Raw genomic sequence first — 27,603 nt, forward strand, 5'->3', positions numbered from 1 at the left:
CCATGTTCAAGAACTTCAAAATTCTGTTTTCCATTGATCTTTGCCTTAATACTTTTAAGCTATCCGTTGTTTTAAAGTTCCTCCACCCTCAGCTTTTTCCCTGACAAGCTATACATTCTCTGGCTACAATTCACTTCTATCCCAATCCCTACATTTTGGTAATTCAGTTCCACATTATTTTCTGCTCTTGAATCTCATTCCCCTTGTCCAATTACTCATACCCTGACAAAATTCAAACCTTTATTTCTCTCAACACCTGCCTCATTAGCTTCTACTCACATTCTGCTGAACAGAACTGGAGGAAGCCCTTGACTACAGAGTTAAGTTCTCTAATCTCATCCTGTGGCATTGCAATAATTCAGCTATTCCTTAAATGTTCATCAGTCCTACTTATCACAGAAGCTATACAGAACCTCTTCTTTTCTCAAACCATATGCAAACCTCTTGCTTTAATTTTTACCTAAGAACTCTGCCCCATACTCTTCTTCCTCTTTGCCTATGTGTGTCTTTCTGTCTCTGTCCCTGTCCATCTGTCCATCCATCCATCCATCCGTCTGTCTGTCTGTCTCTCCTCTTTCTCTCTGTCTCTATCTCTCTCTTTTTTTCTTTGAACCTGTCTCTCTGCCACTGTCTCTGGATATATTATATACACATGCATACCAACATTATAGAGAACATATATATATATATATATATATATATATATATATATATATATAAATGTATATACACTGAAGGCAAAAATATAATGTAGGAATATATATATAAAATATAGTCAGGCATATATATGTATACATATGCATATATATATATATATATAATATATATATTTACACACACACTATAAGCATTCATTGTGAGTTTCCTCTTCTCTACTTCTCTTAAGCTTAATGACATCATCCCTATTTCCAGTCTCTGCTGATGCCTTTCTAAGGCATTCCTCCATCCTTTTCAGTCTTTTCAAGCAGAATGGCTCAGTCTCTATCTACTTTTTAAGCAGAATAGCTTCAGTCTCTCTCCATCTACTGATTTCTTCCCTTTTGTCTAGAAATGAATCAAAATGTTCCCCATCCTCAAATAACCCTCACCAAATCCTACCATATTTAAATAACCAACATCTTATATCTTTCCTCCTCCTCTTATGAAATTGAAAACATCATCTACTTTGTGTTTCAACTTGCATCCCAAACTTTTAATTTCATTTAAGCCTTCTGAAGCCTGGCTTCTGACCTCATCTTTCACTTAAAATTTTTTCCTAAGTTACCAACAGTGTCTTAATTACCAGATATTAATAGTTTTCCCCATAATTATCATCCTTTTTGGTCTCTGCAGCCATTGCCACTGATGGCCACCTCCTCCTCCTCCTCCTCCTAGATATTATCTCTTTAGGCTTCTTTTTCATTGCTCTTTTAATTCTTTTACTATGCATCTTACTAATCCTTTTCACTTTTTTTGTCTCTCATATTTTCTACCTGTGGTTGTTTCTCAGTACCCCTGTTTTTTCCCTTCCTAGAGTCTCTTCCTTAGTCTCTTCAGCTCCCATGAGTTCAGTTATAATTTGTATTCTTATGATTCCCAAATTGGTATATACAGCCTTATTCTCTCCTGGACTCCAGTTTTGAAGCACCATGTTCTAGAATTTCAATCTAGGTGATCCTAAGCAATATTTCCAGAAAAGAATTCATTGTTTCTTCCCTCAAATCTATCTTTCCCTTTGGAGTGTTCAGTTGATGAAATGATCAGAAGGCCTATATCAAGAGTAAGAAATAAGAAACTGGGGGGCTTAGGTATGAAGGGTTTTGAATGTTAAATAGAGTACTTTGTATTTGATACTGAAAACAAAAGGGGATCACTGGAGAACAAATGAGTGGGGTGGGGGAGTGACTTGATTAGACCTGAAATTTATGAAAATCACTTTAATGGCAAAATGAAACTAGGATAATGTCTGCACTAAGTTGTGACTGTGCCAGAGGAGAGAAGGGAGAGTATTTGAGAGATGTTACAAGTCCTTTACAATAGATTGCATAAATTGGGCAAGATAGTGAGAATTGGAGAAGATGGTGTTATCTATATAAAAATAGGGAAGGTTGGAGTTGGGAAGGATTTGGGGGAGAAAGCAATGAGTTTAGTTTGGGATATGTTGAATTTTAAATGTTTACTGGATATATAGTTCCAGATGTTTGAAAATTAATTGGAGATATGAAATTGGTCACTGGAAGACAGTTTAGAGGAAAAATAGATAAATTTGAGAAACATCAGCATAGAAATGATAATTAAATCCATGAGAACCAATGAGTTCACTAAAGTAGTATGGGGGAGAAGACAAGAGGGCTTAGAATAGAACCCTGGGATATACCTATGATTTGAGAGTTTGGTCTGGAAAAATTATCTAGCAAAAGTGACAGAGAATTAGCAATCGGGTAAGAAAACTAGGACACCTGTTGTCCTGAGAACCTAGAGAGAAGAGAGTGATCAACAATGTCAAAGACTGTAGAGAGAGCTCAAGCAAAATGAAGATTGAGAAAAAGTCACTGGATTTGACAAATAATCATTAGTAACTCTGGGGAGAGCAGTTTTAATGGGAATTATAAAGTCAGAATTCTTATTGTAAGGGATTAAGAAGTGTGGAAGAAGATGGAGGTAACTCCTGTAGATGGACTTTCAAGGAGTTTAGCCATAAAGGACAAAAGAATTATTGAACAATATAGGGGATGGAAGGAAGAGGGAAGTGTGTTTTTTTCAGGATATAAGAGATGTAGTCATGGTTGTAGACAGTAGGGAATGAACAAGAAACAGAGAGAGATTATTTAAAAAGTAATAAGAATAGGGAGAGAGAGAGAGAGAGAGAGAGAGAGAGAGAGAGAGAGAGAGAGAGAGAATAATACGAATAATATGCTGGAGGAGATGGATGGAAAAATAATCTCAGAAACAAGTAGTGGGGTGAAGCTTGGAGTAAAGGAAGGATCAATGCAATAATAAGGGACAATTTTAGAGCACCTGCAATGAAGAATACCATCTGTATCCAGAGAAAGAACTGTGGTGTTTAAACAAAGACCAAAGTCTATTGCCTTCAATTTAAAAAAAAGTGTCTTGTGTACTACATAATTATACTATCTCTAATATTTTATTTTCTCCTCAAGGAGATGATTTCTCTCCCATCACATCCAATTCTGATCAATGTATATAGCATGGACACAATGTAAAGATTAACAGACTGCCTTCTGTGGGGGATGGGGGGAACGTGGGAGAAAATTATAAAATTCAAAATCTTACAGAAAATGATAAGTAGAAACTACTATTGTATATAATTGAAAAACAATTAAAATATTAATAAAAGAAAAAAGGAGTAAAGGAAGGAACAATGCCAGAGGATTTTGGTGATAGGAAATGAGGAAGAGGAGAGAATAGGGAGCTCATGGAGAATGGCTTATTTTTTCTGTAAAATATATAAGACAAATTTCTCAGCTGATAAAGTGGGGGGAGAAAGAACCATGAGAAGGAATAAAGAGATTTGGATGGGCTACTGTGTAGAGTATGATAGTGAATTGAAAATAGAATTGATAAACTTTTATAGCAGCAGTGAGAGCCTAGTTGAGGTTGTGTAACATAAATTTGTGATAGATTCAGTCAGAATGGTTTGTATGCTAAAATAAATTTTCTCCATCTTCATTCAGCATGTATGTGAGGGTAAAAGGATAAAAGAAAGTTTCCTAACTAAAGAATGGGGATTTCAGAGGGCATGATGGAAGAGAAGGTCAAAACTGAATGTGACTTGGGAGGGTTGGTTCTAAGGTAGATAAAGATGAAAGCATGTAGCATGATAACAAATTTTTGCTTTTATCTGGTAATTCTTGGGATTAGACACAAAAAAAAGAGTCAATGATTTGCTAGCCATGAGATGGAGAGATATAATATTTTCAAGGGGGATGAAACTCACAGAACTCTGAGGATGACAGAGGCCAGTGACATGTTATGGAAGAAGGGAGATGGAACTTTATTTTAGCATCCAAACGCATAGGTAAAGTCCTGATGACAAGAGAACAGTCTTCTGAATCTATGGTCCCAAACAAGATACTGGATGTGTCTGGTACCTCAGACTCTGCTGCCAGGTTGAGTCCTAAGGTATCTGAGGTTCTGGTTCTGACCTCAAATCAACTATCATATATGCTTCCTATGTTCCAGATACTGTGCTAAACACTGAGAATAAAATTAAAATCAGAAAAAAAGACAATCTCAAGGAACCTACATGCTAATTGAAGGAAGACAGCACACAAAAGGAAGCTGAAAAAAATGGGTTGATGGAGATAGAAAAGGGACAATCCCTGAGGAGGCACATCATTGAAAGTCAAAAGGAACTGAAAGGTGACTGGACTGGGTGACTTCCTTAAAATCTAGGTTCTGAGAGAAAACATCCAATTAGAGGAAGAGGCTTCAGAAGTGGAAGGTGAATCTGGTATGAGAAGAAGCCAAGGAACTAGATCCAGTTCAAGTCAAAATTTGTACTGCTTCAGTTCAGCAGTAATAAAGAGCTGTAGTTTTATAGTGAGTAGGAACACAGCTGTAAGCAATAGTTTTCAGAGTCAAAGGCTGGATAGTATAAAAAATATGGTCAGAAATACCAAAGGCTACAGTAGCATGATTTAGGCTCTCTATTTCATGTCAAATCAATTTTTTGTTCCAAGGGTAAAAAAATAAAATGGTATTGTTTGTGTTTTTGATAGATATGATCGAGTTTTTAAAACAGCCTCTGTCATTACTATGCTTGTTGGTATGTCTTCATTCACCTGGCCATGTATCCATACAAAATGAGCAAGCACACATTTATGGGTTTATTCAGAGGAGCCAAAAACTAATCAACTAAGGGTTCGCCAAAGCACACAAATCTGCAGTTCTGTTCTCTTTTGGAAGGGGAGATTGTTTCACCTGCTACTTCTCAGAGCTATGGGAGTTGATATGTCTCCAAGTTTCCAGGTATGGAACCTAAATCGAGCATATTATCCTACAGTATAGTATAACATAAATCATGTTAGATTTGGAGGCAAGGAATCTGGCCTTACATCCCAGTTCTGCTATCTACTTACCTGTGTCACCTTGGAAGGAAAGAGAGAAGGTAGAAAAGAAGAAAGAAAGAATACAAAGAAGAAAGAAATAAAAGAGGGAAGGAAGAAAAGAAGGAAGGAAGAAAAACAGAAGAGAGGAGTATTGGTCGGGGGGGGGAGGCACTTACCACTTATTTGCCAGACATTGTCCTAAGTATTTTATAAATGTTATCTCATTTGATCCTCTAAACAACCTTGAAAATGGGATATTATTATGATCCAATATTACAGTTAAAGAAATTGAGGCAGACAGAGGTTAAATGATTTACCCAGAATCTCACAGCTAATAAATCTCTGAGGCCAGATTTGAATTTAGGAAGATGCCTTTCTGAATCCAGGATTGAGCATTCTATCTACTGTGCCCCTGTGGACAAGTCACTTCACATCTATTGGGTTTAATCTCTTCTCCTTTCTTATCCTTGGGGGCGCTAATTAAAGGCAGAAAATATTTACCATATTTCCCCATGTATAAAATGAAAATTTGGGGTCTGAAGACTGGGAGCATCTTATACAGTTGGTTGTAGATTTTTTACTTGCATTTCCTGCTTGTTTAGCATTTGTCATCAGTATATTAGGTTACATTTTGCTATGTTTTGCCCAGAAATGACTCAGAAAAGATTTTTTTATACAGTGCTGTATTCAGGTTTAAAGGGATCCAGTTTGCAAAAATGAATGGGAATTGTGCTGCTGAGTCAGTTTGGTCCTCCTCCAATCTGAGACTGGCTATGGGAAGAAGAAACCCTACTGAAAACACCCTGGCAGAAGAAGGTCACAAGAGGCAAGGCAGCCAAATGCCCTGAGTTAAAGAGGGAATTGACGAGATGGATGGAAGAGCAAAGGGCCATTGGAATTCCTATGTCCACAAAGTTGGTTTAGCAGGAGGCCAGAAGAATTGCTGATGATAAAGAAGTGGCTAATTTCAAAGGAGGACCCAATTGGTGCTTCAGATTCATGAAACAAAAAGCATGTGTCCACAACCAGACTTGTCCAGGGAGAGCTTGTGGCCAACCACAGACCAGAGCACAAACAAGGGAGCACAGGCAGGAAAGCAGTCAGAGTCTCTTCTAAATCAATGATTCATCATCAAACACTAATGAGAATGAGCTATGGATGGGAGTTTTGACAGTGATAAGGAGATGCATGAATGTTATGATGAATAAAACTTGAGTTTAATAACTTTATGTGATAAATTGTTTTTCAAATTTTGGACCCCCAAATTAAAGTGTGTCTTATACATGGAAATATCTTATACATGGGGAAACACATTAGTTGGTCAGGTATGCATTAGACAAATATCCTAGTCATAGTTGGTTGGTTGGTTCTTGTCCTTCATAACTGAAGAAGACCAAAATGATATCACTTTGTTAGAGATAAATTGAAGTATGTCCTACTGTGATGATCAGACCAATATGAACTTGGAATACCCTACCTCAGGTTGGGCATAAATAGTCCATGTGAACTGGACTATTTTTGACCTGCTTCAATTCTACCTTGTTCATAGAGCACGGCATCTTCTTTGATGAGGGTACACCATGTTGGGCAGTCCTGTGCCAATTTCTCCCATACTGATAATCATTTGAATAATTCATTTCAAAAATTGAATTGAATTGATACTAGGCATATCAAAAGCACTGAACACATTGGGAGGAAAGAAATAGGTAGAAAGGGGGGCTTTATATAGATTTATTATAGGTATGGGTGTCTCCCTAGAGTTATAAAGGTTGAGGTACATTCCTATGAATGTCTATTATTCAAGTCCCTATTTCTATTTTCAGCACATTTTTATATCAGAAATTCTGCTCTCTTTATAAAAATAACAACATTCTAGTATAATGGATGAAAAGTTTGGTTGGTTTTTTTTTTTCCTTTAGAAACTACCATCAGATCATGTGAAGGTTTTTCTTTCAGGTTTCATTTTGTGAGTGATAAGAAATTCTTCATAGTTTTGTAATTATTATTTATTTAATGGCCAAAAATATTCCTGTCTCTGCTTTGAATATTTTATGTGATGAAACTAATCAGAGCAACATCATCTCTTCTGGCTCTTTTTGTCAGTTTAAAAAACAGCATCTTTGGTATATCTTGGTGTCAAAGACACTGAGTTCCAATTCCAGTTCTAATACTTAGATCAATCAACATGGATCTCATTAAGTGCTTACAACATATTGTATTTTCTGCTTGGTACTTGGCATTCAAAGATAAAAATAAAATACTCCCTTGCCTTCCAAGAGTTGAGAAACAATGCAATATAAATAAATATTTATGTATTTGTGTTTTCTGCTACATAGCCTTAGAAAGTCACTTCTCTTGGATTCTATTTCTTGTTTTAATTTTCTGTTTATCAATTGAATAGAAATTATTAAAATGAGCAGATCATAAGACTACATGAACTGTGGACTTCTGCCATTTACAATCTGGATTTATTTTAATGTCAGTTTGGGATTAGTTTTGAAAAACATAGACACACTGATTCATTGTTGTGGGGCTGTGAATTAATCATTCTGGAAAACACTTTGGAAACAAAAATAAATTAACTAAAATGTCCATACATATTGTATTAGAAATGTTAGCTTCAGCAGTAAGAGACGAAAAAGAAATTGAAGGAACTAGAATTGGAAAGGAAGAGAAAAAACTCACACTCTTTGCAGATGACATGATGGTACCCCTACAGAATTCAAAAATATTTCCTAAAAAACTACTAGAAATAATTAGCAACTTTAGCAAAGTTGCAGGATATGAAATAAACTCTCATGAATCCTCAACATTTCTATATATGACTAGCAGGATGCAGCAGAAAGAGCTAGAAAGAGAAATCCCATTCAAAGTAACTTCAGAGGGGCAGCTAGGTGGCATAGTGGATAAAGCACCAGCCCTGGAGTCAGGAGTACCTGGGTTCAAATGTGGTCTTTAGACACTTAATAATTATGTAGCTGTGCGGCCTTGGGGCAAGCCACTTAATCCTGTCTGCCTTGCAAAAACCTATAAATAAATAAATAAATAAATAAATAAATAAATAGATAAAGTGACTTCAGACAATAAAAAATACCTGGGAGTCTACCTGCTAAGGCAGACTCAAAATCTTTTTTGAAAAATTACAAAACACTTCTCACACAAATAAAGTCAGATTTAAATAACTGAGCAAATATTAACTGCTCATGGATAGGCCGAACTAATATAATAAAAATGAGAATTCTACCAAAATTAAAGTACTTGTTTAGTGCCCTACCAATCGATATTCCAAAAAATTACTTTAATGAGCTAGAAAAATTATAAGTAGATCATATGGAGAAATGAAAAGTTGATAATTTCCAGGGATTTAATGAAAAAAGTGCAAAAGAAGGTGGCTTAGCCTTACCAGATCTAAAATTATATTATAAAGCATCAGTCATCAAAACTGTCTGGGATTAGCTAAAAAATAGAGTGGTGGATCAATAGATAGACTAGGTGCAATAGCAGGAAATGATTATAGTAATCTGCTGTTTGATAAACCCAAAGAGTCCAGCTATTGGGATAAAAACTCTGTCTTCAGTAAAAAACTATTGGGGAAATAGGAAGTTAGTATGACAGAAACTTGGATTTGACCAACACCTCACACCCTATACCAAGATAAGATCCAAATGGATACAGGATTTAGACAATATTATAAGCAAACTAGAAGATCAAGGAGTAGTTTGCCTGTCAGATCTATGGAAAGGGAAGCAGTTTATGACCAAGGAAGAGATGGAGAACATCATTTAAAACAAACTAGATAATTTTGATTACATTAGATTAAAAATCTTTTGCACAAAGTCACTGTAATTAAGATCAAAAGACATGTAGTAAATTGGAAAACAATTTTTACAACTAGTATTTCTGACAAAAGACTCATTTCTAAAATATACAAAGAACTGAGTCAAATTTTCATAAAAACAAGTCATTCCCCAGTTGACAAATGGCCAAAGGATATGCAAAGGCAATTTACAAATGAGGAAATCAAAGCGATCCATAGTCATATGAAAAATTGCTCTAAATTATTACTTATTAGAGAAATGCAAATTAAAGTATCTCTGAGTTACCACCTCACACCTCTCAGACTGACCAATATGACCAGAAAGGACAATATCAATGTTGGAAGGGATGTGGGAAATCTGGGACACTAATACACTGTTGACAGAGCTGTGAACTCATCCAACCTTTCTGGAGAGCAATTTGGACTTATGCCCAAAGGGCAACAAAAATATACATAACCTTTGATCCAGGAATGCCACTACTGGATCTATACCCTGAAGAGATTATGAAAAAGGGTAAAAACATCACTTGTACAAAATTATTTATAGCAGCCCTGTTTGTGGTGGGAAAGAATTGGAAATCAAGTAAATATCCTTCAACTGGGGAATGGCTTAATAAACTGTGGTATATGTATGTCATGGAATACTATTGTCCTATTAGAAACCAGGAGGGACGGGAATTCAGGGAAACCTGAAAGGATTTGCATGAACTGGTACTGAGCAAGATGAACAGAACCAGGAAAAACATTGTACATCCTAACAGCAACATGGGGGTGATGATCAACCCTGATGGACTTGCTCATTCCATCAGTGCAACAACTAGGGACAATTTTGGGCTGTCTGCAATGAAGCATGCCATTTGTATCCAGAGAAAGAATTGGGGAGTTTGAACAAAGACCAAAGACTATTACCTTCAATTTAGAAAAAAAAACGCATTATCTTCTTATGTAATTTTGCTATCTCTTATACTTTATTTTTCTTCCTTAAGGATATGATTTATCTCATCACATTCAACTGAAATCAATTATACTATGGAAACAATGTAAAGACTAACAGAATGCCTTATGTGGGGAGTGGAGGGAGGGAAGCAAGATTAGGGGAAAAATTGTAAAACTCAAAATAAATAAAATCTTTCTAAAAAAAAGAAAATATATGTGTCATGATCTCTTATCCCTAATCCATCAGCTTTTCCCAAGAAATGGATAATATATTTCCTCATCAGTTTTTTAAGTTTTTGTTGGTTACTTTGGTGACTAATCAGTTGGTAAATTATTAGTTTCCTATAATACTTCAGAATTGTTTTCTTTTACCTTATTGTGATCACCATTTAAATTATTCTTCTGGTTTGGCAAATTTTAATCCTCATAAAATCATGTCATTGTTCCCAGGCTTCTCTGAATTTGTCTGATTCTTTGTTTCATATGATATAATTATATATTCTATTATATTCAAATACTACAGTATATTCAGCTATCTCCCAATCAAGAAGTACCACATTTGGTTTCAGTTCTTTTCCAGAAAGAAAGCACTGTTATAAATATTTTTGTACAAATGAATTCTTTCCTTCAGTGTTTTGACTTCTTTGGATTCTATGCCTAGTAATGGCAATGTTGTATCCTAGTTTAGTGACTTTTATTATATTGAATGGCACACAGATTCATAAAGCATTCCATATTTTTAATAAAAATTGCTCTGTTTTGTATGCAAAGTCCTTCATAACCTAATTCCCTTTCTACTCTTCTAGTTTTCTTAGACCTTACTTCCTGACTAATGCTTCAAACCAGTGACACTGACCTCCAGGCAGCCACAGGAACTTGATATTCTATCATTTGGCTCTGGTCATTTTCTCTGGCTATCTCCCATTCCCAATATGCTCAACCTTCCTCAACTCTATCTACTGACTTCCTAACCAAAATCTAATTTCTTCCTTCCAATTAATTCCAATGTCTTCCTTCTATTAATGATTTCCTATTTATCCTGCATATAGTTTGCTTTGTTGCTGTCTGTTTGGATATTGATTTTTCATTCATTAGATCTTAAGCTTCCTGAATGCAGGGGACTGGTTTGTTGTTGTTGTTATTAACTGTCTTTGAAACTCTATTGCATAGGGATGCCTAAAGTTGGTACATAATAAATGTTTGTGGGCAGCTAGGTGGTTGATAGGCCATGGATAGAGTTATTACCCTGAAAAATTCATTTTCCTGAATTCAGATATGGTCTCAGACACATATTAGGTGGGTGACCCTGAACAAGTCACTTAACTCGGTTTACCTCAGTTTCTTAGCTACAAAAATAAGCTGAAGAAGGAAATAGCAAACCACTCCAGTATCTTTGCCAAGAAAACTCCAAATGTGGTCACAAAGAGTCAGACACAACTGAACAAAAACAATAAATGTTTATTGATTAATTAATTGATAGTTCCAAATGCTTTTCATGATGGTTGGACTATTTCCCAGATAGGACAACAGTATACTTTCTTTTCTTATTTTCTTTGTGTAAGAAAATGTTCATGCTTTTTGCTTATCAAATTCCTAATAATAAGAAGAAATTTAATGAAAAAAATTGAAAATTGAATATCACCTCCAAAAAAAAGTGGTACATTGGTGTACCTGTCCTGCATAACCTCTTCAACAATTATCTTTTTTCTACTTTTATCACTACTTCTGAACTAACAGATTTGAGGTAGAATCTGAGTCACTTTTTTATTTCTTTTGTTGCTAGCAATTTGAAGCATTATTTTCATAAGCTTAGTGATAATTTGCATTATTCATTTGAAAATATCTATTTTAGCTGATTTTTTGAGCTCTAATGATCTGTACCATACTAACTTTAGCCTCAACCTGGTGAACTCCCAGGAGTAGGAGATCACTAGGTTGCTTAAAGAAAGAAGGAAAGAAGAAAGAAAGAAAGGAAGAAAGAAAGAAAGAAAGAAAGAAAGAAAGAAAGAAAGAAAGAAAGAAAGAAAGAAAGAAAGAAAGAAAGAAAGAAAGAAAGAAAGAGAAAGAAAGAAAGAAAAGGAAGGACGGGAAATAAAGAAAGTTCTAATTGTTAATTTTTTTTTTGATATGGATCCTAGTTTTCTCATCTGGAAAATGTGAGAATTTGAACTACATAATCTTCCATGGGATATTTTGGGAATTTTTTGTTCTTTTTTTTAGCTCTGAATCTACTATCTTATCTTTCCACCTTTGACATGGTATAAAATACTTCCTTGTCATGTCCTGGAGTTATACCAAATAGTTCCTGTCTTTAGAGTCAAAGTACCTGGATTCAAATCCTATCTCCTTTTTAAAAAAGCACCTGTTTGATCTTGGACATATCACGTACCACTCTAAGTATCTTCATTAGTAAAATGAAAACAAATTAGTTGGGCTCTAAGATCCATTGCAGCTCTCTTCTACTATATAACCTATGATATATGACCCTCCTGGCATTCTTTATTTGATGCTCTGATATTGAACTATAAAATGCAGAAAGGATGGTGTGGTAAAGGGAATGACAGGGAAAGAATTACTATATTGAATTAGCCAGGAAAATTGATTGGTGGTGTTTGATTAATTAGTTGTTGCTAACTCAGAGTTCAGCCTCCCCTGCCCATAGGAATGAAGATAGACTTTAGAGTTAGCTAAGGCTTCTACTGACATCTCCTTTTCTTCTTTCAGGACAAAAAGTCTCTGATTTTAAAGTACAAATTATTTTTATTTTCAAACTTTCTATCCAGTATTCTTATGCCGCTCATGTAAGGATACAGAAATGGCCTTGTCCTGTCCTCCTTTAGTGAGGACACAGTGGGAATAGAGTAATTAAATAGGAGACTAAGAGCTCAAATTTCAGGTTACCAAAGCATACCAATATGCTGTTGTCATTAAATTATCATATTCAACATCTGTTAACATCTATTAAGATCCAGAAAGTTATAGACGTATATATATATATATATATATATATATATATATACACATATAGACACATACATATACCTAAATATATTTATATACTTATACATCTATATACCTAAATGCATACATACATAAATACATATATATGTATATACACACACATTTATTTTCTTAGTTGATCCTCATAAGAAGTCAGTGAAATAGATAGTTATCATGCCCTCCTTTTTAGATGAGAAAATGAAGATTGAACAAGTTTAAAAGCTAGGTAGCACAGTGAGTAGAGCCCCAGCCCTGGAGTCAGAGGACCTGAGATCAAATCACTTAATAATTACCTAGCTGGGTAACCTTGGGCAAGTCACTTAATCCCATTGCCTTGCAGAACAAACAAACAAACAAAAAAGATTAAATGGGGTACAAGAACTTTACAAATATTTTCTCATTTAATCCAAACAGCAGCCTTATATGATTAATACTAGTATATAACTTTCTTTGCAGTTTTAGGAAACTGAGGCAGACAGAAATTAAGTGACTTGACCAGGGTCCCACAAGCTGAGAAGTATCTGAGGTTATATCTGATTTCAGATCTTAGAGCCCAGAGCTCTGGTCATTGCTGGGACTCTACACTTAATAAGGGTCTGAAGCAACATTAGAACTCAGTTCTTCCCTGACTTCCAGGACAGTACTATCCAATATGCCACCTAAAACATAAACAGTGATATGTCATAGTTCTGATAGTGATGTTGCTTTTTAGGAATATCCCATAAGTTTCAGAACAAAGCTTCCCCCACATTTCTCCCAAGGGTTAGTTTTTAGTTTGGCTCCTTAGTTTAAACGTCAAAAGTTAAATTTTATTTTTCTGTTTTCTGCTATTATCTTAAAATAAGGTCATCCTTCCCACTGGTGAGATGAGATTTAGCAGCCTTTTAAAGAAAAGATTATAAAGACATCACGGGGGCAGGTTTAAAACTGGCACAATTTGAATCCTTTAATCGTTCACACTGGTTCCCGGAGAGAATGAGCAGATTGAGGTTTGGAGCTTCCATCTTCAACTGGCCTTATTTCAAGAGTCTGGGAACATATGTTTCTCCAATTCTAGAGTGAGGGGTGGAGAATACGCTCTTTAATAGGGGAAGTACACAGAAAATGAGTTGAATCTGCTAGTAAAAGTAGATATAGTTTGAACTGACAATCTTTTATTCCCAGACTCTCCTATTCTACAAACATGCCTTTAACTCCCCCCCCCCATCACTTTTGAATTTTAAGCTCTGATTCCTTAAGGGAAGAAAATATATCTTAGAAACACTGATACATATGTGCCTACTAAGCATGTCTCACAAATCACATAGAGAATTTCATGTCTACATTTGTCAAGATGCATTACCTGGGCAAGTCATTTACTAAGATTAGGAATAATCCACATGTTTCCGTGATATTTCTCTTCAGGAATCCAAAGAAAGGGTCTTTGGGTGAACTCCTTATGTAAGCACACACACAAACAAACACAATTATGGGAGGGCACAAAGAAGACTCAGGATAAGGAGGTACAAATGGGTTTGTATTCTGCACCATTTGAAGGAGCACCCACATAGATGAAATTACATAGCCAGGAAAGAAATGAAATTTAAACATCAGGCAAGGACTTTTCCCTTTAAGAAAAAGTTTCTTTTAGTTTTGAGAAGATGCTGGTTGAGAATTGCAGTTCTTTTTCCACATACTATTAGTATTCCCTTTTTGATAAGAAGCAGACTGGTGAATACTGGCACAAGTGAACAAACACTGTAAACAGTTTGATGATCTCTTATTAGAATGATAATCCTAATCAGGTTTTGTGTGTCATAAAAACTTATTGAGAAAATGTCAGGATGGTTGCTGTGTTCCTCATCTTGAATATATAGTCAGTAAAGTTATGCTTATTTTTAGGCAAGGGTTAAAGATATTTGAAGGGAAAGCAGGGAAAACTCTCTGCAGTGCAGTCTATGCTTAACTATTAAATTAATCTTCCTAAAGTAATCATCATGTCACACCCTTTTCCACCCCTATTCAATAAACTCTTGTAGTTGCTTATCACCTCCTAGGTCCAAGATAAAATCATCTGTTTGGTATTCAGAGCCCCTCACAACTCCTAGACTCCCACCAACTTTCCAGTCTTCATACATTACTCCCCCTCACATACTGGCGCTGAACTCATTACTGTTACTCTCACAAGGATAGTCTATCTCTTGACTCCAGACACAAAATCCTTCCTATGCCTAGAATTTCTTTGCCTCCTTATCCCCTTCCCTCCTCCCTCTTGGACTCCTTGACTTCTTTCAAGTACCAGTGAAAAATCCCTTCTTCTGTGAGATCCTTTTTGATTTCCTTAATGCTAATAAATTCCTTCCCATTATTGATCATCTCCAATTTTTTATGTATTACACACACACACACACACACACACACACACACACACACACCTTGAGAGTTGATTTCAGGTTCTCTTCCATATTACACTGTGAGCTCTTTGAGAATGGAAGCTCTTTTGCTTTTCTTTGTAGCTCCATCATTTAGCATTTTGACTGACATAAGGAGCCTTCATATATGTTTATTGACTGACTGACTGAAGTCACCTTCTTGAGAGTAGGAATAATTTAATTCATGTTTGGTCTTTATACTTTCAAATCTATGTTTGACTTAGAGTAAGCCCCCTAATAAGTTCTCATTCAATTGAATTAAACAGAGAGAGGATATATTGTTTTTTTCCTAAGACTTTGCATCTCCCCCCAAACACATACACATATACACATTGAGGCTCTAGCTCTCCTGAAACTCAGAATGGGGCCAGTAATCTCATCAAAAAAAAATTGGATATCTCTGTTATATAGGCTATCAATCATTCTGATAATTCACACCATGATTAATCTCCAAGTTTGTTCAGGTTGATGATAGAAAATGGTAACAATTCTCCATTCTGTTATGTTGGTCCAAAATACTGAGCTAACTTCAAATAGTGGCTCCTGTAGTTAGTCATGAGAGACATAGTGGGTAGTTTGCTGAATCAGGAGTCAGAGAGTCTCAGGTCAAATAGTAGCTTGACAATTTATTTCTGTAACCTCTCCTGCCTTGGTTTCTTTGAATGTAAAAGAGAGGAGGAAGTTTGAACTAGATCACCTCAAAGGCTCATTCCAATTCTAAATTTATGATCCTATAAGGAGCAAGCAGTAGCTTGTTAAAGCTGAGAGGAAGCATGGCATAGTGACTGGAATGTTAGACTAGGATTGGGGTAGACTTCCATTCAAATATTGCTTCTAATGTTCATTAGCTTTATGACCTCCAGTCAGTCTCTTAACCTTTTTGGACCTTCTTTTCTTTCTCTGAAAAATGAGAGTACTGGGTTAGATGACCTGTCAGGTCTCATTCAGTTCCATACCTAGAATCCTAAACCATTTAAATTTCCTACATTTACTCCAATTTCCTCATGTGTAAAATGGGAATAACACTACCTCTGGTACCAACCTCACAGGGCTGTTTGGCGTTCTCAAATGAAATAATGTATGTACAGCACTTTGCAGACTTTAAAATGTTCTACAAATGTCAGATCTTATTATTATTGAAGGGGAGAATACTGGTGTGGGCAGAAACTACAATGAATACTGAAGTCAGTGGAAGGACAGCCAAGAGATGCAATGAGAGTAAATTTGTTTTGGGTTGTGTTTTTAAGCAGGAAAAGAAAAATAGATTAGCCCAAACTTCATGTCCTCAACAAATAACTCTCTCCAGCATGGCATTAGCTCAAATGTAATGAACAATATGAACTGGTGCTTTATTTAAGGAAGGCTAACATTCAGAATAGAAGCCAACAAAGATGTGTCATGGATTAGGGGCAGGGCACTTAAAAACCTGCTGTGTCAGCAAATAGCAGACACTTGGAAGAATGTAAGGGGAAAATTAAAAACCAAAAAGTAATAGCCCAAGAGTCCCTTTTATTTTCCTATTTGTTTCTTCCATTTATTTTGGTGGATTTTATTATTCATATCTGTTTGTGATATTTCCCGCTCTAAGTAGAAAGCATATTACTGTTGTTTTAATTTAAATTTGTATTGAAAGCTTTCCTTTGAGAAATTTCCTTCATTTTCCAACATAGCCCACTTTTTCCCTCTCAGAAACCATAGTCTCCAACAGAAAATTTTAAAGAAAAGAAAAAAATTAACAAAATTCATCAACATATCAATCAAGTTCAAAATCATATGCAGTTTTCAAAACCTATGATGATCTACCTCTGCAGAGAAGAGAGGGTGATGTCATTTCTTACTCTTCACTGGGGTCATTTTGTCATTTTTATTTAATGGCATTAAGTTTAAATTTTTATTGTAGTTCTTTCTATTGTTATTGCTATCATCATTCTTTTTCTGATTCTACTTACTTTTCTTTGTCATCAGTTCATGTAAGTGTCCTGATGCTTCTTTTTACTTTTCATATCTATCATCATCATTTCTTGTAACACAATAAAATTCTATTAAATTCTTGTTTCACCATTTGTTTGTCCATTTAGTTTTTATCATATCTGTATCTAGCTCCTTACAGAACTACAGAAATATTTTAGTATATATGGAATCTGACTTTTTGATATTGACCTCCTTGGGGCATGTTCCTAGCATTCGATCAAAGTACATAGACATTTTAATCCCCTTAGTCACATAAATTAAAATTTCTTTCCAGAATGAATGGATCAGTTCATAGCCACATCAAGTTTGTTAGTTTGCTTCTCAGAAAGTACATTTTAGGGTTTAGCCTGGCTTGAAAATTCAATGAGAATTAGACCTCTATAGAGAATATAAATATATATAAAATGTATATCTATGTACATAGATATATATATATGTATGTGTATCTACATGTATGTATTTATGTAGTATTTGGCGAGAGACAGAAAGATTGAGAGCATATAACTAAGACTACTCTGCTGCCTTACTCAACCCTAGACACAAAGAAGAAAGTATTATTCATAGTGGTCAGGTAGCCTGCCTTGGTATTATTGCTCCCACTCAACTTTAGACTTGTTATACATTATCCACCTTCATATAAGTTATGTTCTAGACAATCTGACCTACTAGCAGTTACCTGAACTCAATAATCTATAGTATACTTTTGTATACTATATATGGAATATGTTTCCTCCTCACCCCCATCTCTTAATACTGTTGCTGTTGTTGTTCAGTCATTTCAATTAAGTTTCACCCTTCATGATCCCATTTTGGGGTGTTTTTTTTTTGGACAAATGTACTGGAGTGGTTTCTCATTTATTTCTCCATCTCATTTTACAATTGAGGATACTGAGGTAAACAGGGTTAAATGACATGCAGGGTCACACAGCTCTTGGGTCTGAGGCCAGATTTGAATTTGGGAAGATGAGTCTTCTTGACTCCAGGTCTATCTGTTGAGTCATTTAGGCATCTAGGGCAGCTAGATGGCTCAGTGGATAGAGCACAGACCTAGGATAGGAGCTGAAATCTGGCCTCTGACATTTGACTCATACTAGCTGTGTGAACTTGGGCAAGTCACTTAAACCTGGTTGCCTCTCATCCAGAACTGTCTCCAGTCATCCTGATTCATATCTGCTTTCTGGATCCAGATGATTCTGGAGGAGAAAGTGAGTCTGGTGACTTAGCCCAGCAGTCCTCCCTCAAATCCAGTTCATGTGCTTGTCATGGCATCACTTCCCTGATATGGTCTTCTTTGAACATGAAGAACAAACGTTAATTGTTTCTTATAATAACTGCCATCTTCTACAAGATATCCTTTTTGATCTCCTCAGTAGTTAAGTCTCTCCCTGGACCAGTAACTATTCTTCCTCCTCTCTTTTTTTCTCCCTCTCTGTTAGATATAAGTCTAACCCTAAGATCTCCAACTTAATGACCATTTTTCTATTTGAGTTAACATTATGTTTCTCTCTGTTGGTGTACATTGGATTTTGTAGAGCTGCTTTTTTTCCTTCTAAATTCTTGTGCTTCCAGGCAATTTCTTTTGTAAGTATTTGAAATATGATATTTGTTGTATCTTTGATTCCTAATGTTTTTTCTGGGAAGCCCACTCAGCTGAAAAGGACCTTGGCTTCCAGCCCATTGTTCGAGGTCAACTCAGACCCTGCTGTCCCTCCTCCCTCCTTCCAGGATGGGGAGAGGGCTTTAATCACTCCAGAGAAAGCAACCAGCACCCCCCTTCTGGCTAGCCCTTGGAATTACTAAGCCAAGTGGACAAAGCCTCTAGGATCTTCAAAAGCAAACCTCTGAGAGTCAGCCCCCTCTCTAACACAAGATCCTAGAAAAATTAAGAAAAACCAGTGAAAGGGGGGGGGGCACATGGAGAAATACTTGGGAGGACCAGATTTTAGCCCAAAGAAATCTAGCACTTCTGAGGAGAATATGAATTGGTCTCCAGCCCAGAAAGACTTCCTTGAAGAAATCAGGAAGGAGTTTAAAAATCAATTGGAAAACTCGGGAAAAGAAACTCAAGAGAAAATTAACACATTGCAACAAGATTGGAAAATACAATTGGACAAATTACAAAAAAGAAAATAATTCTCTCAAATCCTCAATTGGGCAAATGCAAAAAGAAAATAATTCTTTCAAATCATCAACTGGGAAAATGGAAAACTCCTTCAAAAATAGAACTGACCAATTGGAAAAGAAGTTGCAAAAGTTCTTCTCTTAAAAAAAGAATGGAATCTGTGGAAACTAATGACTTCATGACACAACAAGATTCTGTTAAAACCAAAAGATAAAAAAAATTAGAGAATAAACCTCTAAATAAATAACCTTTTTTTTCCTACCATCTTCTCTAGAAAAGAAAGAAATAAGTACCATATTAACCTGTAAATTAATTATTCCAAAATAATCCATACACATAAACATATTTATCATACGGTTGAAGCACAGATGAATTATTCTTTATATCAGAATATGCATAGAAGTAAAACCCAATTTTAATAAAATGTTCTAGAATCAAAAGTTTAGACCTGGAAGATAACTTAAATCATCTCCAAACCCATATAGATAAGGAAACTGTATTCATAGATGTATAGTGATTGCCCAAAGTTACACATGATAAATAGAAGTTCTAGTCTTCAAATCCAAATCTTCAGGCTTGAAATCAGTATTCTTTCAGCTCCAAAGTTTTTCCCGATCAGTTTAGATCCAAAGGAAAATATTTTTTAAAAAATAGTATTTATATCTTGATCTGAGATATAAATAGATCCATTGTCTCATTATAGACCTGTGAGACATATTAAGCATTATTTGCATTTCACGGATGGGTAAACTGTGACACAGATCAAATGACTTTGCAAAGTCACAAATGAGTGATGGTAAGAGTGTATGTCCCAGTTAACTGTAAAGTATGAAGATATGAATATGAAAAGTCCTATTAAATCATGCCAAAGGGACAGTTTCAACTTTTTACTATGCATTGTATATGTGATAATGTACCTTCCCATAGGCCCAGATACTGCTCATATGACTCCCACAACAGAACCTGAAATGTATGCTTGTTATCTTTTTATGTCTAAGCTAACAACCAAATACTTGTTTGATGCTACAATAGGGAAAAACAGTAAATGAATAGTGTTTGTGTTTATACTTTTATTACCATAGCTAATTGTTGATTTAAATACTATAGATCCTTAGTAAGTGAAAAAACAGTTTACATTTTCATAAGTATATTTAAAATTTGAAAGTTTTATGTTTTATGACAAACTCAAACTATCAAATGTTTAGGTATTTTGACATGTGAACATCTCTGTCCAGATAAATGAGTGCAGCACTTATTTAAAATAAAAACAAGTGAGGTGGCTAAGGGCATAGTGGATAGAGCACCAGTCCTGGAGTCAGGAGGACCTGAGTTCAAATCCAGCCTCAGATACTTAATAATTACCTAGCTGTGTGTCCTTGGGCAAGTCACTTAACTCCATTGCCTTCCAAAAATAAAATAAAATAAAATAAAAACAAGCAAAATTTTTCAGCAGAAACTACTAATTGTGTTAGTATTTTGTTTTGTTTTCCTTCTGCAAACATAAGTATATTATATGATATAAACAAATTCAATGGATCTAAGAGAATTCTCTGATTCTTCAGAGAAAATAGCTAGGGCCCAGAGAGGAAAAAGACTTTGCCAAGGGCACATGTAGAGTAGCAGAACCAAGAGTCCAACTCAGTTCTTCTTACTTGTGGGGCCCTTCCCCAGAATATATGTCATTAAGATGTTGGAACTTGAATTGTTTCAATAATTATTCTTCTCCAAAGCAGTAATTTAGAGTAACACAATATCTTGATTTTATGAGTCATCTTTTCAAGCTCTTCCAGAAACATATTTAAATATAAGAATTTTGATCTCATCAGTGTTAAAAAAAATCTTTTCAAATATTTGTGTAAAAAATAATGTGCAGACATTTTCTTTTTTACTTCTTGCAAGGGGCTGGGATTGGATAGCCTGTCTGGGACAATAGGGCCAGGTGGATGCTAGGTAATGGGTGGTGTGTGGGCTCAGGGCCTCTTGGCCCCAGGGCCGAGGATCTGTCTGCTGTGTCACTCAGCTACCCTACAGCAGAGTCAGAGTGAAAGGGGAGAGAAAATATAGTTCATGGTAGTAGAGAAGTATGAATAGAGGGAGTTGCAATCAGCAATGGCAATGGTGGAAAAATATGGAAGTAACTGTTGTGATGGAGTAATTGTAAAGAACAGAGCTGGTGGTGTTGGAGCACAGACTGAAGCACATTTTTTATTATTCTTTTCTGGGGGGTGTTGCAGGGCAAATGGGACTAGATGGCCTGCCTGGGACCACACAGCTGGGTGATTGTTGGGTGTCTGAGGTCTGCTTTGGACCTGGGTGCTCCTGGCTCAAGGGCCAGTGATCTGTCTGCCACCCAGCTGCCCCTACCATTATTATTACTATTTTATTTTATTTTGGGTCTTTTTTTTTGGTTTTTGTAGGGCAATGGGGTTGGGGTGGCTTGCATGGGGTCACACAATTGGGTGATTGTTGGGAGTCAGATTTGGGCTTGGGTGCTCCTGGCTCCAGGGCCGGTGCTCTGTCCACTGCACCACCTGGTCATACCTACAATTATTATTATTATTATTAATATTAGTATTATTATTTTTAATTTTAATGTTTTCTCTTCCCTTTACTTTATCATTTATATGGGTCTATATTTTCTTGGGGAGAGGGGGTATTATGTTTACTCTTAAACAAAAATATTTTAGTAATGTATAAAAAATTATTTGTACAAAATAAGAATAAATTTTAAAAGATGTGTAGAAAAAGAGACACTCCTATTACCAAAAAAAAAAAATAGTGAGTTACACTTCATTCAGGTTTTAATTTCACCAGTTGTGCAAGAGAAAGTCGTTTTATCATTTTTCATGTGGCAAAAGTTAATTCTCATCTCCAGTAATCAGTTTTTTCCATCCTTTCAATGTTAGCACTGCAATTTGATTATCCTTTTGCTATCGCTTTCTATCAGATGGTTTTCTTTGTTTACTCTTGACATACTTCCAAGCATCCTTTGTACTGTTGCCAGAATTATCTTTTGTTAATGCCTCTCCTCTGCCCAAACTTCATTGCCTCCCATTTGCCTACTCTTCATGCACCTTTACTTGCCATTCAAGGTTTTTCATAATACGAAACCACACTATCTTACATACTTCCTCTTTTCACTTCCATTCCCTACCCAAAACAAACAATTCTCAGCTTCCTGGGAAAACCCATAACTCTCTTGTACCTTTGCTCAGATTGTTCCCTATACCTGGAATATTTCTCTTGTCATCTTTTTTGAAATCCTATTATTTAGTATGCCCTTAAAATGACACCATCTTTAGGATGTATTTCTTGATGTATTGTTCATTTGTTTTTGTTTTTGCTAATAACCTTCCCATGGGAATTAATATAGCATTAATCTGAAGCTCTGTAATGTACTTTTCATATAACAATGTGAACTATAGTTAATGTTGTTTGTGTCTTTAATCTTTTCCAAATCTGTTAAGATTACTAAAGTTATATTATTCACTCTTTTTATCTTTTCTGACCCCTGGTATAATGCTATGTAGGAAACACTTAAACGTTTTTATCTTATTTTTTCTTGATGTTTTACTTTTCCAAATACATATTATAAAAGGGTTTTTTTTTTCATTCATCCATATGCCTATGCATATGTCTAAGTTACAAAATTTCCTTTGACCCTCCCTTCCTATCCACCTCCCCTCGGGGTGAACAGACAGGTTAATATTGTACTTACACATTTGTGTTAAGCATGTTTACAGATAAACTATTTTTGGTATAAGGAATTAGGATTAAGGAAAAGAAATCCATAAGAGATAGTTTTTTAAAAAAGTGAATGTGGTGTTCCTCAGATTCTGAAGAATTTTTGTTGTTTTGTTTTGTTTTTCTTCCTCTGGATGGGGATAGCATTGTCCATAGCTGTTCTAATAGGGTTGTCCTAGCTCTCTGAACTGCTGAGAGTAGCTGCTTCCATTAGGGTTGATCATCTTACAGTGTTGTTGTTAATGTGTACATTGTTCTCTCTATTCTGTTCCCTTTGCTCAGCATCAGATCCTGTATTTCCTTTCATGCTTCTCTAGAGTCAGGCCATTTATGGTTTCTTATAGAACAATATTCATGTACTAACTTGTTTAAGCATTCTCCACTTGATGGGCATCCCCTCAATTTCCAATTCTTTGCCAACACAAAAAGAGCTGCTTTAAAGATTTTGACACATATGGGACTTATACCATTTTTATGATTTCTTCTAGATATAGACCTAGAATTGGAATTGTTGGGTCAAAGGGAATGAACAGTTTTTTGGGTCTTTGGGCATAGTTCCATATCACTCTCCAGAATGGTTAGACGATTTCACTACTTCACCAGCAATGCATCAATGTCTCAATCCTCCCACAACCTCTCCAACATTATCATTTTCCCTTTTTGTCATCTTAATCAATCTGATAGGTATGAGGCAATACCTCAGAGTTATTTTAAATTGCATTTCTCTAATCAGTAATGATTTGAAGCATTTTTTCATATGATTTTATATATATATATATATATATATATATCTTTAACTTCTTTGTTTGAAAACTGTCTATTCATATCCTCTAACCACTTATCAATTGGGGAATAACTTGCAGCTTTATAAATTTGCTGCGGTTCTTTATATATTTTAGAAATGAGACCTTTATCAGAACTTCCAGTTGTGCTTTCCTTCTAATTTTGGCAGCATTGATTTTATTAGTGCAAAACCTTTTTAATTTAATATAGTCAAAATCATTCATTTGCAGTTTATAATATATTCTATTTCTTGATTGGTCATAAATTTGCCCCCTTTCAATATTCAGTTAGATAATTTCTTGGTCTATTGTTTATCTATGGCATCGCCCTTTATATCTAAATCCTTTTTAACCTTATTTTGGTATAGGATGTGAGATGTGGATCTAAGCCTAGTTTTGGCCATACTATTTTCCAGTTTTCCCAACAATTTTTGTTAAATAGTGAGTTCTTATCCCAGACACACATTTGCTAAATTTCTTTTAAAAAGTAGGTATCTCTAAAACTTGATATATTGAGGTAAATCTCTGAGTTGTTTAATTAAAAAAAAACTATACATTTACATTCCTTTGTTAGTAACTTTGTTCTCATTAGTTACAGTTCAATATTAACTTCATAGGTTCAAACATTTTGTTTATTTGTATATTTATTGGCAAGGATTAAGATCAGGGTTTAGCCCAGTGGAGGGATAGCTTCCACAAGATTGAAGAAATTGGCTGAAATTACCCTTTAATGAGTGGGAGTAAAAAATATAAGATGAAATAGCACTAAGTTTTGAGGCAGAGGATTCCAATTTCCACTTCTGTTACTTGCTTTTTTTGACTCTGGACAAGTCTCTGACCTTTGTAGTACCTCAGTTTCCTCATTGAGGAATGAATGAAGCCACTGAAGTAGATGATCCCTTTCAACTCTCCAGCAATGTTCCTATAAGCCTATTATGTGACAGCCTCTGCCTTGGAACATCACTAAGTCCACTGGACATGATGTTTTTATCTATTTTGGAACAGTCCTGACCCTGTGCAAAAGTCACAGAAATGTGACCACTGAGTCAATCTGTTGCCATTTTTTCAGGTTTCAACAAAGGGCACTTTCAGTCACCTCTTTTTTTCACTATATTAATGATAGATTCCATGATAGATTAATTTATGCCCTCCAGTCCTACAGATCCTAATACATTCATGTTTGCTTGTCCTGGTCATTCCAAGCCATGTCCCTCCCTATATGTTATCCATAGGGCATCCATACAACACAGCAAGAATTCTTAGTTTTATCTTTTAGTTAGCTTGAAAATATACTAGTTTGCCTATAAATTCCCCTTTGCTCTCTTAAATTGATTCTTTTTGGTTTTTAACATCCATTTAACATCCACAGCCATTTGTAGCTATGTCATCATCCATCTCACCCACCTTGGCCAGTAAATTTCCTTTGTCTAAAGAAGAATAACTGACAAGTCCAACTGATGCAGTGACTATAGGTATGCAGGTATGCATACAAGGTATGTAGTTTTCTATACCCATAGCACCCCACCTTTCCAAGGAAAAGAGGAAGATTTGTATTTCTTAATCTCTTAAGATCAAAATTTTATTCTTAACTTTTGCTATGTTATCAACCCACTCTGTTCTCCTCTTATGTTTATTTAATGACAGGTACACCAACAGTGGTATTTTATCCATTTTGGAATTGGGGGTAGGGGAAGTTAAGTTAATGTGGAAAATCTACAAAAGTCAAGCCACAGCATTTTTTCCAGTAAGCTTGGCACTCTTTGCTGAGTTCTGCACTCTGCAGCCATTAGCAGGCTGGTCAATGCATTGCTTTATGAGGCAATTATCCCAGCACACTCTATTCAAAATACACATTAGAACTTAACCTTCTGAATCCTGAAGTAGCATTTTTATCACCCAACATTAGGAAAGAGCTGGACTCAGCATATTTCCTCCTTTTTATGATCTGGTATCATTAATAAAGCATTGTGCTAGTACCTTCTCACAATTCTCCTGGATAATTTGGGACATGAAAAGCTCAGCTGTGATACCATTGTCTGTTGACTTATTCAATAACAATGGAAATACACAGATTGTTTAAAAATAAAAAGAAAGAAATTTTTTAATTCCCCCAAAGAATGTAAAAGCCATATCTAGGATATTAGATCCAATGTTATTGGATATGCACAAGTAGAAATGGGAAGTTAATATGGAATTTCTAATTAGGGTCACATGCTAATGAACTCCCTCTTCATGTTAGTTTTATGCCGCTTCAGAAATTTTTTATCATATGCTTAAAAATTTATGGCCAGAAACATTAATGAAAATGAGGCGTGAATTGGAAATTGTGCTATTATGGAGATGAGTGTGATCAGGGCCTTGCTGATTTCTAAGGAGGTTTTCTTTTATTGCCTTTTTTTTGAGTGCTGAGAAATGATACAGGTAAAATTAATGATGAGGCATAGTCTCTGTCCTGACATGGGCAACATTATTATATGTAAAGTTATAAAAGTTGGATTTTAATAAGATTCTGAATTAATTATAAGGAGAATATTAATCATAATTGACGATCGTTTTTCCGAATAAAACTTTACCATCTAAGTAATATTATATTTTTAAATACATTAAGATATGCATTCTCTTTTCTGTTGGCTTTGTCTTTGCGGAAATTAAAATCCACCTTTCTGAATATTGTAGTTTGGAAAGCACATGTCTTTTCATCTGTGAAATATTCACTTGGCTTAAAATTGTACTTTAAAACTACCTTTACATGCAAAACTCAGGGGACTGGTGGGTTCTGTAAAGCTGAATTTGAAAAGAGAAGATAGAGCAAAGAAATATTAAACTTTCTCTGTTTTTAATCTCTCAAAAACGATTGTTTTCAGTACATCTGATAACTGTCAATTTGAATGGCTTTTCAGAAAGGCACATTTTGAGTTTCTAAGAATGGTACCCTGGGCTTATCACAGCAGGGATAATTGCAGGGAACAATACAAAATCAAGTTTTCAGGATTGATACTGAGGCGGGGTAGGGAGAAGATAGTCTGCTCTTTCATACTCTTTATGCTCTTTTTAGCTTCTTTGGCATACTTGCCTGCAGTCTAAGATAGATTTGGAGCCTTGAGGGAACAATTATAGGAAGGTAGCAAAAAATTGGCACTTTCACTTTAGGAGTGCTAGAGATAGGGACATATGTGATCCTAACCTATCTGGGTAAATAAATAACATATTTATTCCTTTCTAACAAAATGTATAATGACATCAGGACTTAATAGAAGAATGACTCTGGCACTGCATTCACCTGGTTTGGGCTGTCTGGGTCCCCCTCTGCATAGCAGTGGTAGAATCTAACTAATTTAGTCACAAGGAATGATTATTAAAAAGTAATCATCATAGATGTCAAGGATTCAAGATTTCCTTGTTATGGGAACTCTTTCCATCTGTGTCAATCATAGACCATCTAGAGCTGCAGATTCAGTCTTGGAATATTGTCTGAGCCTTAGAGATATTAAGGGACTTTCCCAGATCTTACTCTGCCAGATCTTACTGACCTTAAGTTCCCCACTATACCTATACTTCCATAATTTGGAAATGCAAATAAATATATTGCACTTTATGTATTTCTTTCCTTTGGAAGTATTTCTAGGCTTCTCTTAAGTAACATAATGGGGGAAAGTACCTTAACCTGCAAGAACTGTATAGTTTTAGACTTATAGTGAGATTTTTTTTTTTAGATTCAAGATTTTCATACCAGTAATATAGTATCTCATTCTTTTGGAAACACAGATTA

The 27,603-nt window shown here is 35.4% G+C and overlaps 1 long non-coding RNA gene across 2 annotated transcripts in view; it reads right to left on the reverse strand.

The window, feature by feature from the left end:
- The window catches only part of LOC141495231 (uncharacterized), a 112,856-nt gene that overhangs the window by 42,743 nt on the left and 42,510 nt on the right, over window positions 1-27,603 (reverse strand). Inside the window, exon 5 of one of the 2 annotated variants that reach the window (XR_012470695.1) lies at window positions 12,896-13,857. The exons of the other annotated variant lie outside the window; for it this stretch is intronic. This is a non-coding gene — a long non-coding RNA (uncharacterized LOC141495231). Of the gene's footprint in view, window positions 1-12,895; window positions 13,858-27,603 lie in introns of those variants that run through there. 2 annotated transcript variants of the gene reach the window in all.

The sequence above is a fragment of the Macrotis lagotis genome, chromosome 8 (assembly GCF_037893015.1).
Source record: "Macrotis lagotis isolate mMagLag1 chromosome 8, bilby.v1.9.chrom.fasta, whole genome shotgun sequence".
Classification (NCBI taxonomy): Eukaryota; Metazoa; Chordata; class Mammalia; order Peramelemorphia; family Peramelidae; genus Macrotis; species Macrotis lagotis.